General features: G+C 48.3%; 1 protein-coding gene across 3 annotated transcripts in view; it reads left to right on the top strand.

Moving 5' to 3' along the window:
- The first annotated feature begins 1,623 nt into the window (after positions 1-1,623).
- MAPK8 (mitogen-activated protein kinase 8) overlaps positions 1,624-15,001 on the top strand; it is a 74,482-nt gene continuing 61,104 nt past the window's right edge. Inside the window, exon 1 of one of the 3 annotated variants that reach the window (XM_040321015.1) lies at positions 1,624-1,828. The gene's annotated coding sequence lies outside the window, so the exon portion shown is untranslated. The remainder of the gene's footprint in view (positions 1,829-15,001) is intronic. The other 2 variants (XM_040321014.1, XM_040321016.1) reach the window with 2 other exon arrangements.

Here is a 15,001-nt window from a genome sequence, read left to right as displayed (position 1 = left end):
CAGTTGAGAGCCGCGCTGTGGACGTCTTTCGTCTACAGCGCAGGTCTCAAGTGTATAAATACATCTTCATAACATTTTCACAACAATGCTGCAGGAGAGCGCTGGGCTAAGGTGACCAGATTTATAATATGAAATCCGGGGACATATTTTTTTTTTTTTACTAGTAATGGCGGCAATCAGTGACTCTCTGCCTGTCGCCGCCACAGCCCGCCTCAGAGCCTCTCAAGTCTTACTCTCCGGGCCCCAGCTACTACTCGTGGGGAGCAGAGGAAGATCACTCTGCCAGGGAAGGCAAGGAGATAAGCAGGCAGGTGACTGGCCAGGATTTGAGCCAAGGCAGAAGAACATGCGAGCGAAGCTGAATGGGCATGCACCCGAAACAGAAGAATATTCCCTCCGCTCCGACCAGCACATGATCTTCAGAAAGGGGCTCAGATAATGAAAAAAAAAAATAGACCCCCCTAAGCTAGTAGGAGCGGCAGAGCGGGGGGTGTAATTCAGATTTTTTTTATTAATTGTGCACTGACTGTCTTTGAAATTGCCCCAGCCCCTGTTCAAATCCAATCTGGGGACAGACTTGGTCCGGGGACAGTGTCCTCAATCCAGGGACTGTCCCCTGAAGTCGGGGATGTCTGGTCACCCTAGCTTATCGGAATCTGGAACTATATAATGGACTTTAGTTTTATAGACAACTGCTTAGAATAAGGTGACCAGATTTTTAAAATAAAATCCTGGGACATATTTTTTCTTTACTAGTAATGGCAACAATCAGTGACTCTCTACCCGTCACCGCCCGCCTCACAGCCTCTCAAGTCTTACTCTCCGGGCCCCGGCTACTACTGGATTGGGAGCAGAGGAAGATCACTCGGCCAGGGAAGGCAAGGAGACAGGCAGGTGGCTGGCCAGGATTTGAGCCAAGGCAGAAGAACATGCGAGTGAAGCTAAATGGGCATGCACCCGAAACTAAAGAAATATTCCCTCCGCTCCGACCAGCACATGATTATCAGAAAGGGGCACAGATAATGGGAAAAATACAACCCCCCCTATGCTAGTAGGCACGGCGGAGCCCGCGGGGGGGTGTAATTCTAATTTTTTTATTTTATTTTGCACTGATTGTCTTTGAAATTGCCCCTGCCCCTATTAAATCCAATCTGGGGACAAAACCAGGGACAGACTTGGTCCGGGGACAGTGTCCTCAATCAGGGGATTGTCCCCTTAAAATCGGGGATGTCTGGTCACCCTACGTTGGGCTAAGTTGCAGTGTGAATGGGATACATAGGAAACAATTGTTTCCTGTATATCCCTGCAGTGACAGACATTTTATCATACAGTAAAATATCTGTCACCACAAATAGAGTAAACTGGTCCTTATGGAAGGATAGCAATAAAGGAAACTGCCCTAAAATAAAGAAATCAATGCTTAGGCTGAGCTAATGCACAGGGATAACCAATAGCACAGCTATTTTCCCTGTATGCCCCCCTTGCCTCCTTTATGTGCTACTCAAACTCAGGCTCAATACAGCCTTGTAGGCCCAGGTTGCCTTGACGACGCCAGTCGCCGCACGTGACCGGTGACGCGCCGACAGGACGCAGGCAGGCGCTATGGGCGTGTACACCGACTTCCGGTTACGTCACAAGATTCTCCTCCAGGACCGGGGCGCACCGGGGGTAGCGGAATGAACCGAAGAGAAAGGCCGAGGGAGGCGGGGAGCCGCGAGTGATTGGGGAACGACAGCGAACCGGGCTTAGCAGCAGCTTAACGGACGGCGGGGGGAGGAGCCGGACAGAGAGAAGAGGGGGGAGCCGCCCTGCCGGGTGCTGGAGACAGGTGAGAGGGGGAGGGGCGCTGACACACAATGAGGGGGGATGGGGGGGACCCCTATGTATGTGTATTGTGTGCTGGCCTGATGACTGTATACAGCCCTGTCCTTCTATATACAATGGCTGCCTGTTTACATGACTGTCATCTATGGCAGGATCACTCCACACCTTCATGGCCTCTGTGTGTGTATAATGGGAATGACTACAATTGGTCACACAAGATCCACCTATCATCAAATGTTTAGAATAATCTAATTATATCTAATCCATTATCCTTTCTTTGTTGTTGAAATCACAACCCATCAGACAGAAAATAGAAATCCTATAATTGGGGGCGCATGGATAGATCGCGATTGAAAAGATCCGATCGCGTTTCGAAGATTTTTTTTCTTTCGGTACGACAAATTGAGGTGCCAATTTAATGCCCAATTTTGACTTCTAAGCGACCAAATTCTGGGGGGTTGATCAGACTTGTGGCGATCGCTTCATTCCCGACAATCGCATCTGGGGGGGTTCCTGGAGGATGGAAGGTATTTGGAATGGCCTATAAATTGGTGCGTGTATCTGGTATAGAATAACCTGTATACACTAGAGGTAGACCCATATGGGTTTTTCTCTGGCCGATGGCGATATTTAGAAATCGGGGCGGCCGATATATGTTGCCGATATTTTGGGCCGATTTTTTTTTTTCCTTTCATCCCAGAAAATCTAGGGTGGAGAGGTGGGGTGCAGCCTATTAGTGCCCACCAGCGCCGTTCGTCAGTGCCCACCAGTATCGTTCGTCAGTGCCCACCAGTGTCGTTCGTCAGTGCCCACCAGCGTCGTTCGTCAGTGGCCACCAGCGCCGTTCGTCAGTGGCCACCAGCGCCGTTCGTCAGTGGCCACCAGCGCCGTTCGTCAGTGGCCACCAGCGCCGTTCGTCAGTGGCCACCAGCGCCGTTCGTCAGTGGCCACCTGCGCCGTTCGTCAGTGGCCACCTGCGCCGTTCGTCAGTGGCCACCTGCGCCGTTCGTCAGTGGCCACCTGCGCCGTTCGTCAGTGGCCACCAGCGCCGTTCGTCAGTGGCCACCAGCGCCGTTCGTCAGTGGCCACCAGCGCCGTTCGTCAGTGGCCACCAGCGCCGTTCGTCAGTGGCCACCTGCGCCGTTCGTCAGTGGCCACCTGCGCCGTTCGTCAGTGGCCACCTGCGCCGTTCGTCAGTGGCCACCTGCGCCGTTCGTCAGTGGCCACCTGCGCCGTTTGTCAGCGCCCACCAGTACAGCTCTTAAAGCGGAGTTTCACCTAAAAATGGAACTTCCGCTTAACCCACTTCTCGCCCCCTTACATGCCACATTTGGCATGTAATTTTTTTTGGGGGGGGGGGAGTGGGGGCTTCAAGAGAAGGGGACTTCCTGTCCCACTTCCTCCTTCCGCCGAGGGGCTGGAAAGGCGATTAGCTTAAAGTGGCGTTCCACCCATAAATATAACATTACATCAGTAGTTTTAAAAAAAAATTCATTAGTCCTTTACGAATTTTTTTTATTTTTTTTAGATGGCTTCAAAGTGTTGTTGCTAGGCAGAATAGTTAATCTTCCCACTTCCTGCACCTAGGTGCTTAAAGGGGAGGTTCACCCGAAAAACGACTTTTTCTTATTACACTGGCCCCCCACATTACAATACGATTATGCCTGTTTTTTTTTTTTTTTGATGCAGTACATTGATGCAGCATATTCACCCGTGGCTTCTGGGTTGCGAGTCCCGCGGGAGTGGGCGTTCCTATCATGCTGGTGATTGACATTTTGACAAAAAATGAAAGGAGCCGAACGGCGAGTCGGCGCTATACTGCGCATCGCCGTTCGGCTCCTTTCGGCAATCGTGACGCGGCTTACGCGACGGGGGGAGCTCGTTTTTTTGACAAAACGTCAATCACCAGCATGATAGGAACGCCCACTCCCGCGGGACTCGCAACCCGGAAGCCACGGGTGAATATGCTGTATCAAGGTATGTACAGCATCAAAAAAACAAAACAGGCATAATCGTATTGTTATGTGGGGGGCAAGTGTAATAAGGGAAAGTCGTTTTTAGGGTGAACCTCCCCTTTAATGCTTCCTAACCTACACCGCACAGACTCCTGGGAATGTAGTGGGTGTAACTTTCCAGGAGTCTGTGCACTCCCCAGTCTCTAAGAATCATGTGATACAGGTGCTGAAACCTGATCTGACACTGCTTGTGCAGCACTGAGCATGTGCGAGATCTGCAAGGCTGAAATCCAGGAAGTCATACAGTCTGGCTTCATGATGCCCACACTTAAGATGGCCCCAGTCAATTTCTATTTTATAAAGTGTCTAAATGCTGTAACAACCTAACAAAACGGACCTTGGTTTACAGACTAACTTTACTAGAATACATTAAGCTTGTGTATTACAGGGGTATTTATATTTAAAAAGTGAAATTGTGGCCGGAACTCCGCTTTAATCGCCTTTTCACAGCCCCTCCCTGTAGGCGAGCGCCTGTCCAATCGGACGGCGCCGCTCGCGCATGCGCAGTGGGTGCCCGGCAATGAAGCCGAAAGCTGTCACTGCCGGGTGCCCACACTAAGAATGAAGATGCCGGCCAGGGAGGGGGGGCAAGGAGCGGAGCCCCGGCCGGCGCGTCGCTGGAGCCGTGAAGCAGGTAAGTGTCTGTTTAATAAAAGCCAGCAGCTACACTTTTTGTAGCTGCTGACTTTTAATAAACTTAAAAAAATAAGGTGGAAAACCCCTTTAATGCAATTAACTGCCACCTCATCAGCTCCCACCAGCGGAGCGCTCCCGGCTCCGTTCCCTCGCCTGGCCAAAGGCAGCTCCATTCGTCCCCTGCCTCTGCCGCAAGACTACAAACCCCAGAATGCAGCGCGGACAGTAACAACCAATCGGCGGCCGCCGCTGCCGACTTCCTCCACTGGGGGGAAAAAGAAAAAGTCAGCAGGCAGCGGCTGTTTAGAATAGACGGTGGGCGGCCGGGGGGAGGGGGATTTCCGCCCAGCACGCCCCTGCCTCAGATCCCTTTTCTATTGGCCTTTTTTACATAATTATCGGCCGATGCCGATTTCTTAAAGGCAAAATATTGGCCTGTATATCGGCCGGCCGAAATATCGGCCGACCTCTAGTATACACACTGCTTTCATGTCCACGGTTCTTATCTGTATAGGGTAGTCAGAAGACTGATGTGGGCATCTTCCATGTGATGGGCAGCATAAAACAAATGTTTTTTGTTTTTGTGCAGTATAAGAGTAGGAAAGCACCCTGAGTGCCGCACACCATCAGGATCCAACAGAAACTATAGTAGAAGCAGCCATAGCCCAGCTCCGTCCAGGCCATGTCGCTGACGCGATTCGCCATCCATGACTAAGCCCTACGGCTGAGGTAATACACAGGGGGCGTGGCCTGGACAAAACTTGACTGAGGCTGCTTCTACTATATTGTCTGTTGGGTCCTGATGGTGTGCGGCACTCGAAGGTTGTTTTCTTCCCTTATACTGCAGAAATCGAGCCAGGATGAGCTCTGCCCAGCCTGCACCCTCAGTGTGCGACAGACTGGGGAGACACAGGAACCTCGAGCGGCACCCCTAGTTTTTTCATTTATGTTTATTTGTGGCTTCTGTTGTTCTCCTAGCTCTCATTCATAGTCCCAGCACACGTGTAGGGGTGAATTGTAAAGGCACATTCTATGCATGAGGGTAAACAGCATTCTCTGTGCAACAGCCCCTGAGCCTTTTCTTGATCCAGCAATGTCCACAAGAGCCTTGGCTCTCCAGGGACTTGGTCTCCTGATTTGACAGAAGTAGGATCCATTGGCTCTCGCTGCTGTCAATCACAGCCAGTGAGCCAATCAGCAGATGGAGGGGAGGAGCCAAGCCGCATGCTCTACATGTAAATTATAAAAAAAGCAGTGCAAACAAAAATTAACAATACTAAAAATAACACTAGAAAAAAGATGATCGGAATCAATCCACAATCTCTACGTGTGAATGAACACGCACAGCCAGGGCTCGGCAGCGTGCCTGCTTGGGTGCCCCCCACAGCAAGCTGCTTGCTGTAGGGGCACCTTGCAGGGGGGAGGGACCAGTAGCACCGGCAAGGGACTCGAGAAGAGGAGGATCCAGGCTGCTCTGTGGAAAACCAACTGCACAGAGCAGGTAAGCATGACAAAAAAAAAGACTAATTTAAAGTGGAGCTCCATCCAAAAGGGCAAACTCGGCTCCCTACTGCCACATTTGGGTACCTGCTTGGTAAGCCCCCTTGGTGGGCCATTCACAAAGCACAGCGCACTTGGCGCATGCACAGTAGGGAAATGGCTGTGAAGTGGCAAGGCTTCACCTACAAGGAATAGCGGCAGCAGGAGCTGCCGAGAGCCGATTAAAAAAATATTGGCCCAGATTCAGGTAGGGGCGCACACTGGTACGGCGGCGCAGCGTCCCGTTTTTACGATATGCCTCCGTAAATTACTGGAGCTACGCTTCATTCACGAAGCATTTGCTCCATAATTTGCGGCGGCGTTTCGTAAAAGGGGCCGGCGTAAGCACGCGTAATTTAAATGATCCCGTAGGGGGCGTGGATCATTTAAATTAGGCACGTTCCCGCGCCGAACGTAGTGCGCATGCTCCGTCGGGAAACTTTCCCGACGTGCATTGCGGTAAATGACGTCGCAAGGACGTCATTTGCTTCTACGTGAACGTAAATGGCGTCCAGCGCCATTCACGATTCACTTACGCAAACGACGTAAATTTAAAAAATCGCAACGCGGGAATGACGTCTATACTTGGCTGCGCCTCTTAATAGCAGGAGCAGCCTTACGACGGAAGCGACGTACGCAAACGATGTAAAACTTGAACGCTGGCCGCGCGTACGTACGTTTGTGAATCGGCGTTAGTATGTAATTTGCATACTCTACGCTGACCACTACGGGAACGCCACCTAGCGGCCAGCTTCAGAATGCAGCCTAAGATACGACGGCATAAGAGCCTTATGCCAGTCATATCTTAGGCTGCAGTCGGCGTATCGAGCTTTCTGAATACAGTAGTCGATGCGCCGGCGCTACTTAGCAATTACGCTGCGTATCTATGGATACGCAGGCGTAATTGCTACCTGAATCTACCCCATTGTCTTGGGTGCTGGCATTGCGGGATCCATGGACAGGTAAGTGTCCTAATATTACAAATACTGTATCTGCTGACTTTTCATTTTTTATGGTGGGGGGGCTGGATCTCCGCTTTAACATCACACAGAATCTGGTGTAGCTGTGTGCGTGGGAACCAATCAGCTTATTTAATTTAGCTTTGAAAATAAGCTCTGGCTCTCACCAGTGCCGCTTTGAAATCTTGCTACTTCAGTGTGATTTCAAAGCTGACCGATTAGTGCGATTTTTTTTTTTTTTTTTTTTTTTTTTGATGTGTGACTGCATTTAACCAAAGTCAATGCAAGTCACAATGAAATGGAAACGATTTGAATGGTTCCATTGCTGGCAATGAGGTGCAACTTGTCATGCGATTTTCAAACTCAAATTGCATGGCAAATTGCAGGGTAGGCAACCTCGGCCCTCCAGCTGTGGTGAAACTACAATTCCCATGAGACATTGCAAGACCCTGACAATCACAGGCATGACTACTAGAGGCTGAGGCATGATGGGATTTGTAGTTTCACCACAGCTGGGGGGGGGGGGGGCAAGGTTGCCTACCCCTGCACTAGTGAACTAGGGCTGGAAGCTGATGCACTCATTTTACTAAATCTCCCCCCATAGTGTTTAGGTGGCCTCTGCCATATATGCTAATCCCTGTATGTCTATCTACAATGGAGAAAGCTTGTCACCCTATTGTTGGCCTGGCTTTCTGCATGAATGGCAACTAATACAATGTTGGGCTTATTCAATATACCTTAAAGTGATTGCAAACCTTCATTTCTTTTAAAAATGTTTTTAACCACTTCCCGACCGCCTCATGTAGATATACGTCGGCAGAATGGCACGGACAGGCACATCAACGTGCCTGCCTAGACGTGGATCGGGGGTCCGATCGGGACCCCCCCCCCCCCCGCTACATGCGGCGGTCGGATCCCCTCGGGGAGCGATCCGGGACGACGGCGCGGCTATTCATTTATAGCCGCTCCGTCGCGATCGCTCCCCGGAGCTGAAGAACGGGGAGAGCCGTATGTAAACACGGCTTCCCCGTGCTTCACTGTGGCGGCGTATCGATTGAGTGATCCCCTTTATAGGGAGACTCGATCGATGATGTCAGACCTACAGCCACACCCCCCTACAGGTGTAAACACACACTAGGTGAACCCTAACTCCTACAGCGCCCCCTGTGGTTAACTCCCAAACTGCAACTGTCATTTTCACAATAAACAATGCAATTTAAATGCATTTTTGCTGTGAAAATGACAATGGTCCCAAAAATGTGTCAAAATTGTCCGAAGTGTCCGCCATAATGTCGCAGTCACGGAAAAAAATCGCTGATCGCCGCCATTAGTAGTAAAAAAAAAAAAATTAATAAAAATGCAATAAAACTATCCCCTATTTTGTAAACGCTATAAATTTTGCGCAAACCAATCGATAAACGCTTATTGCGATTTTTTTTTTTTTTTACCAAAAATAGGTTAAACGAATACGTATCGGTCTAAACTGAGATATGTTTTTGGGGGATATTTATTATAGCAAAAAGTAAAAAATATTGCATTTTTTTCAAAATTGTCGCTCTATTTTTGTTTATAGCGCAAAAAATAAAAACCGCAGAGGTGATCAAATACCACCAAAAGAAAGCTCTATTTGTGGGGGAAAAAAGGACGCCAATTTTGTTTGGGAGCCACGTCGCACGACCGCGCAATTGTCTGTTAAAGCGACGCAGTGCCGAATTGTAAAAACCCCTTGGGTCATTTAGCTGCATATTGGTCCGGTCCTTAAGTGGTTAAAGTGGAGTTCCACCCAGGAAAAAAACATTTGCCCAAAAATCATAAAAAAAAATGTGAAAAAAAAATTTATACTCGCCCGAAATACCTGTTGCTATGCGGAAGTTCGTAATCTGCCTCTTCCGTAGCCGCGGTCCGTCTTCTTCTTCTCCTAGTGAATGGGGTGCGCTGCTTTCTGGGAACTGTGTGTGTTCTCAGAAAGCAGCCGCCCATTCGCAAGTCGGCGCGAGACTCGCGCATGCGCAGTAGGAAATGGGCAGTGAAGCCGTAAGGCTTTACTGCCTGTTTCCCCTAGTGTGAATGGCGGCGCGGGACCTGCATCGATCGTGGGATCGGCATTGGGGGGGCCATCAGCGCGGGCAAGTAGGACAGGTAAGTGTCCTTATTAAAAGTCAGCAGCTACAAAAAAAAATTTGCGGGTGGAATCCCGCTTTAATAAAAAACATGCTATAGTAAAGTTACTTGCTCTGTGAAATAGTTTTGCTCAGAGAAGCCCCAATCCTCCTCTTCTAGGGCTCTCCCGCCATGTTCCCTTCATGAGGGCACTTGTGTAGGGTCGATCCCGAGCCAGGCTTCCTGTGTCTATAGACTGCGAGCAGGAAGTCTATTATCACAGAAGGTTCCATTGATGAAGTGCTTATCCCTTGCTGGCCTCTGTCATTTTGTCCCTGGCTATTTGTTGTTGCCAAGTTTTCAGGCTATTGATTGGCCGGTGGCAGAAAAAGTCACCCAGCACATGCGCCCGGGAGTCTGTTATTTCAGCAAAGCCCAAGTGCCTTGGGAATGGATGATGAGCTGCGAAGGTGCAGCTCAGCATGCATTCAATAGAAGATTGCGTGCAGGCAGGTAAGTACTTTTTCTGCAATAAAGACTTACCTGTTTTTCAGTATTTAACTTTAGTTTTGTTTTAAAGACCCCTTGATTTAAGTTTCCCTAAACATTTACGGTCAAGACATACCATGGTACCCCCCACCCGCTACATGCGGCGGTCGGGTTCGCTCGGGGAGCGATCCAGGACCACGGCGCGGCTATTTGTTTATAGCCGCTCTGTCGCGATCGCTTCCCGGAGCTGAAGAACGGGGAGAGCCGTATGTAAACACGGCTTCCCCGTGCTTCACTGTGGCGGCTGCATCGATCGAGTGATCCCTTTTATAGGGAGACTCGATCGATGACGTCAGTCCTACAGCCACACCCCCCTACAGTTGTAAACACACACTAGGTGAACCCTAACTCCTACAGCGCCCCTTGTGGTTCACTCCCAAACTGCAACTGTCATTTTCACAATAAAGAATGCAATTTAAATGCATTTTTTGCTGTGAAAATGACAATGGTCCCAAAAATGTGTCAAAATTGGCAAGGACGTACATTAACGCCCATGTGCCTGTACGTGCCATATTGTGGACGTGCATTTACATGCGGAGGTCGGGAAGTGGTTAAAAACAAAACAAAAAACAGCTCTGGCTGCAATTCTCCCCTCCCCTCTGGAGCTGTCCCCTGCAGTACCTCTTCTCTGTCACAAGACATTCTCAGTCTTCCAGTCTGAATTATGGTACTACCTAGGCCAGGGCTCGACAAATCCTGGGCGCCAGGTGGCCATGGCGACTAGAAATGGTGTCCTGGCGACTTGGCTTGGAAGGTGGGCAAAAAAAAAATATATATATTTTTTTTGTGAATGGCGCCATCTGGTGGTGAGCCGTTGGTATTACAAGTTATTACCACCAGATGTGTGAGCTGGCGCAATCTGGTGGTGGCTGTTGGTATTACAAGTTAAACAGCAATTCTAATGTCATTTTTCACTATTTTCACTGCCATCTTCTTCCCTCTAATTAGAACCCCCAAACATTATATATATTTTTTTATCCTAACACCCTAGAGAATAAAATGGCGATCGTTGCAATACTTTCTGTCACTCCGTATTTGCGCAGCGGTCTTACAAGCGCACTTTTTTGGGGGAAAATTACACTTTTTTTAATAAAAAAATAAGACAACAGTAAAGTTATCCCCATTTATTTTTAATAATATGAAAGATAATGTTACGCTGAGTAAATTCATACCCAACATGTCACGCTTCAAAATTGTGTCCGCTCGTGGAATGCCGACAAACTTTTACCCTTTAAAATCTTCATAGGCGACGTTTAAAAAAAAATCTACAGGTTGCATGTTTTGAGTTAAAGAGGAGGTCTAGGGCTAGAATTATTGCTCTCGCTCTACCAATCGCAGCGATACCTCACGTGTGTGGTTTGAACACCGTTTACATATGCAGGCGCTGCTCACGTATGTGTTGGCTTCTGCGCGCAAGCTCGTCGGGACGGGGTGCGTTTTCTGGCTCCTAACTTTTTTAGCTGGCTCCTAGATTCCAAGCAAATTTATCAACCCCTGTCCTAGGCCACATTTTATACTTGTGGCCACGGGATGGTAAAAAGGGTGGTTGATCCACGTTTATAAGCACCCCCCCCCCCCCCCCATCCTCTTGAAGCCTAACTCTATCTTTACATAAAATGTTGCATTTTTGAGGGGGCAAATCTAGCCTAAACAAATGATTGTCTTGACTAACAACCGCTGTCAGCGCTGAGCATCAGCTACATACAATATACAGCATTGTGGTCTGGGGACTTCCCACTGGAACTGCATGTAATGTAGGTGGGTGCAGTGCTGTCCTGTGGCCTTTCAAGGGTTAAAGCAGAAATCCCAGAAGTTACATGTCGCCTGCCTCTGAAAAGGATTCACTGCAGATTGCTTCGCAGGGGAGCGTCAGTCACAAGTGTAAAAAAAAAGTCCTTAAAGATGAACCCCCCCCCCCCCCCCCCACACACACAATTCACACACTCGCCCACCCGGAGACCTCTGTGCATGGGATCCCACACCGAGTTATTCATTTCTGGCATCATTGGGAGCCGACTCTCTCTCTCGCCAGCTGCCTAATGATACGCCACTCCTGCCACCCTCCTTTCCACCCTTCTGCAGCCTGAAGCATCCTGGGAAATGTGATGTTCTTTTCTCAGAGAGGAAGAGATGTCATTCTCTCTTGGGACGAATGGCAGCTTGGACTGTAAATAAGAAGAAAAAGGGGGGGAGTGGTGAGTGCATCGTTGCTTAACCACTTGCTTACAGGGCACATATACCCCCCTCCTGCCCAGGTGAAATTTCAGCTTCCGGCACTGCGTCGCTTTAACTGACAATTGCGCGGTCGTGTGACATGGCTCCCAAACAAAATTGACGTCCTTTTTTTCACCACAAGTAGAGCTTTCTTTCGGTGGTATTTGATCGCCTGTGCGGTTTTTATTTTTTGCGCTATGAACAAAAAAGTGCGACAATTTTGAAAAAAAATACAATATTTTTTACTTGTTGCTATAATAAATAGCCTAATAAAAAAAAAAAAAAATTCTCAGTTTAGGCCGATACGTATTATTCTACATATTTTTGGTCAAAAAAAAAAAAAAAAAAATCACAATAAGCGACTGGTTTGCGCAAAAGTTATAGCGCCTACAAAATAGGGGACAGAATTGTTTTATTTTTTATTTTTATTTTTTTACTAGTAATGGCGGCGATCTGCGATTTTGATTGTGACGGCGTCATTTTGGCGGACACATCGGACACATTTTTGGCGCTATTCACATTTATACTGCGATCAGTGCTATAAATATGCACTAATTACTGTATAAATGTGACTGGCATTGAAGGGGTTAACACTAGGGGGTGAGGAAGGGGTTAAATATGTTTCATATAAAGTGTTCTATCTGTAGGTGGAGGGGGGGTGACTGGGGGGGTGACCGATCTGTGTCTCTATGTACAAGGGACACAGATCGGTCTCCTCTCCAGAGACAGGACGCTGTCTCTGTGTGAGCCGGCAATGAGAGATGATCTCATATATTTACATATGAGATCATCTCTCATTGGCCGCACAGATCGCATGGCAAACGGCCACTCTGATTGGGACACGGCCAATACAGTGTTTCCCCGCTGCGCGCTCGGGAGAGCCAAAAGGGGCGGACGTCAATTGACGTCCACTTGGATTTTCAGGTCCACGCTGTAGGTGTCATTTGGCTATAGCGTGGGCCCCAGGTGGTTAATGTATTTAGTGAGTGAAGGTCTGCTATAAAATGTTATTGACCCAATTGATAACAGTTGGGGGGGTCAATGGTGGGGAAGGTTTGGGGGGTTCTGGTAGATCATAGACGTAGTGTTACTAAACCCAGGACTCTGCAATCACTAAATCTGCTCTCCCACAGTACACAGAACATGGAAATGCAATCATTTTAGTGAATATAAACTGATAAATACCTTTTTCATCAGCAGCTAGAGCAGTCATGTGACCTCTTCGATAAGTGCCGGTTCACACTACTGCGACTTGTCGCGCGACATGAGAAATTCCATTGAAGTGAATGAGAGCCGTCTAAGACCCCTTTCACACTGGGGCTGTTTTCAGGCGCTATTGCGCTAAAAATAGCGCCTACAAACCGACCCTAAACAGTGGCTGCTGGGGCTTTCATACTGGAGCCGTGCGCTAGCAGGACTGCTCCAAAAGTCCTGCTAGCAGCATCTTCGGCACGGTGTGTTTACCGCTCATTCCCATTAAAAGCAAAGCTCCACCGCTCATTCCCATTCCCACCCCAGTGTGAAAGGGGCCTTAATGTACACTACTGAAGTCGCTCCGACTTCAAAAAAGGTTCCTGTACTACTTCAAGGCGACTTCTGGACAACTTGTACCCATTGATTTCAATGGAAGTCGCCTCCGAAGTCGGATCACTATCTTAACTGACGCAACTTTACAGGAAAAGAAAAGTTTACTCAGGCAAACCCCTCCCTCCCACAGCTGATTATTCTGTGATTGGCCACAGCCAAAGTCGTCTGTCCTGGAGGCAACTTTAACCACTTAACAACCAAGGACGTCATGTGACGTCCTCGACTTTGTGCGGTGATATCTGAATGATGGGTGCAGCTACAGACATCATTCAGATATCACCGTCTTCAGCCGCCAATTCTGTGCACGATAAGAACGATCAACTCGGCACTTCCGCTGCTTGATCGTTCTTATAGGCAGCGGGAGGGGATGTCCCGCCCCCCCCCCCCTCCCGCCGCCATCCGATGCTTCTCCGGGGCTCTCCCGTGCCATCAGGGGTCCGGAGAGCGAATCGGTCGACGCTGGCTGGGAAGCATAGAGATGACTGGTGACCAGATATTCACATCTCTATGACCGTCGGAGGCCCGGGCGCAACATTATGATGTCACACCCGGTACCTCAAAGTAAACAAAGGCGCAATCGCGGCTGTCGGCATGAGATTGGTTAATTTTTTTTTCACGATTTCATGCTTCTAAGCCTGGAGGAGAGATGTGGGGTCTTATTGACACCACATCTCTCCATAAAGAGGACCTGTCACACTGATTCCTATTACAAGGGATGTTTACATTCCTTGTAATAGGAATAAAAGTGATTTAAAAAAAATTTGTAAAAATCAAATAAAAAAAAATGTTTTTTTTTTTTTTTTTTTTAAACGCCCCTGTCCCCGGTAGCTCTGCGCAGAAGCGAACACGCATGCAAGTCCCGCCCACATATGTAAACGCCGTTCAAACCCCACATGTGAGGTATCGTCGCGTGCGTTAGAGCATGTGCAACAATTCTAGACCTCCTCTGTAACTCAAATAGTAACCTGTAAAAAACTTAAAAGCGTCGCCTATGGAGATTTTTAACCACTTCCATACCGGGCCTATTTTGGCACTTCTCTCCTACATGCAAAAATCATAATTTTTTTGCTAGAAAATTACTCGGAACCCCCAAACATTATATATATATTTTTAGCAGACACCCTAGGGAATAAAATGGCGGTCATCTCGCACGGTATTTGCGCAATAATTTTTCAAACGCCTTTTTTGGGGGGGGAAACGGTTTCATTAATTAAAAAATAACAAAACAGTAAAGTTAGCCCAATTTTTTTGTTTAATTTGAAATATGAAGTTAAGCCGAGTAAATAGATACCTAACATGTCACGCTTTAAAATTGCGCACACTCCTGGAATGGCGCCAAACTTCAGTACTTAAAAATCTCCATAGGCGTCGCCTATTTTTTTTAAAAAAGTTACCAATTTTAGAGTTACAGAGGAGGTCTAGTGCTAGAATTATTGCTGGCACTCTAATGCACGCTGCGATACCTCGCATTGGTGGTTTGAACGGCGTTTACATATGTGGGCGGGACTTGCGCGTGTGTTCGATTCTGAGCGCGAGCTACCGGGGATAGGGGCGTTGGGGGGGGGGGGGGGAAACATT

This window comes from Rana temporaria, chromosome 8, assembly GCF_905171775.1.
Source record: "Rana temporaria chromosome 8, aRanTem1.1, whole genome shotgun sequence".
In the NCBI taxonomy this organism is placed as follows: domain Eukaryota; kingdom Metazoa; phylum Chordata; class Amphibia; order Anura; family Ranidae; genus Rana; species Rana temporaria.
Note: the sequence above shows the minus strand (reverse complement) of the source record. Positions and strands in the feature narration are given on the sequence as shown.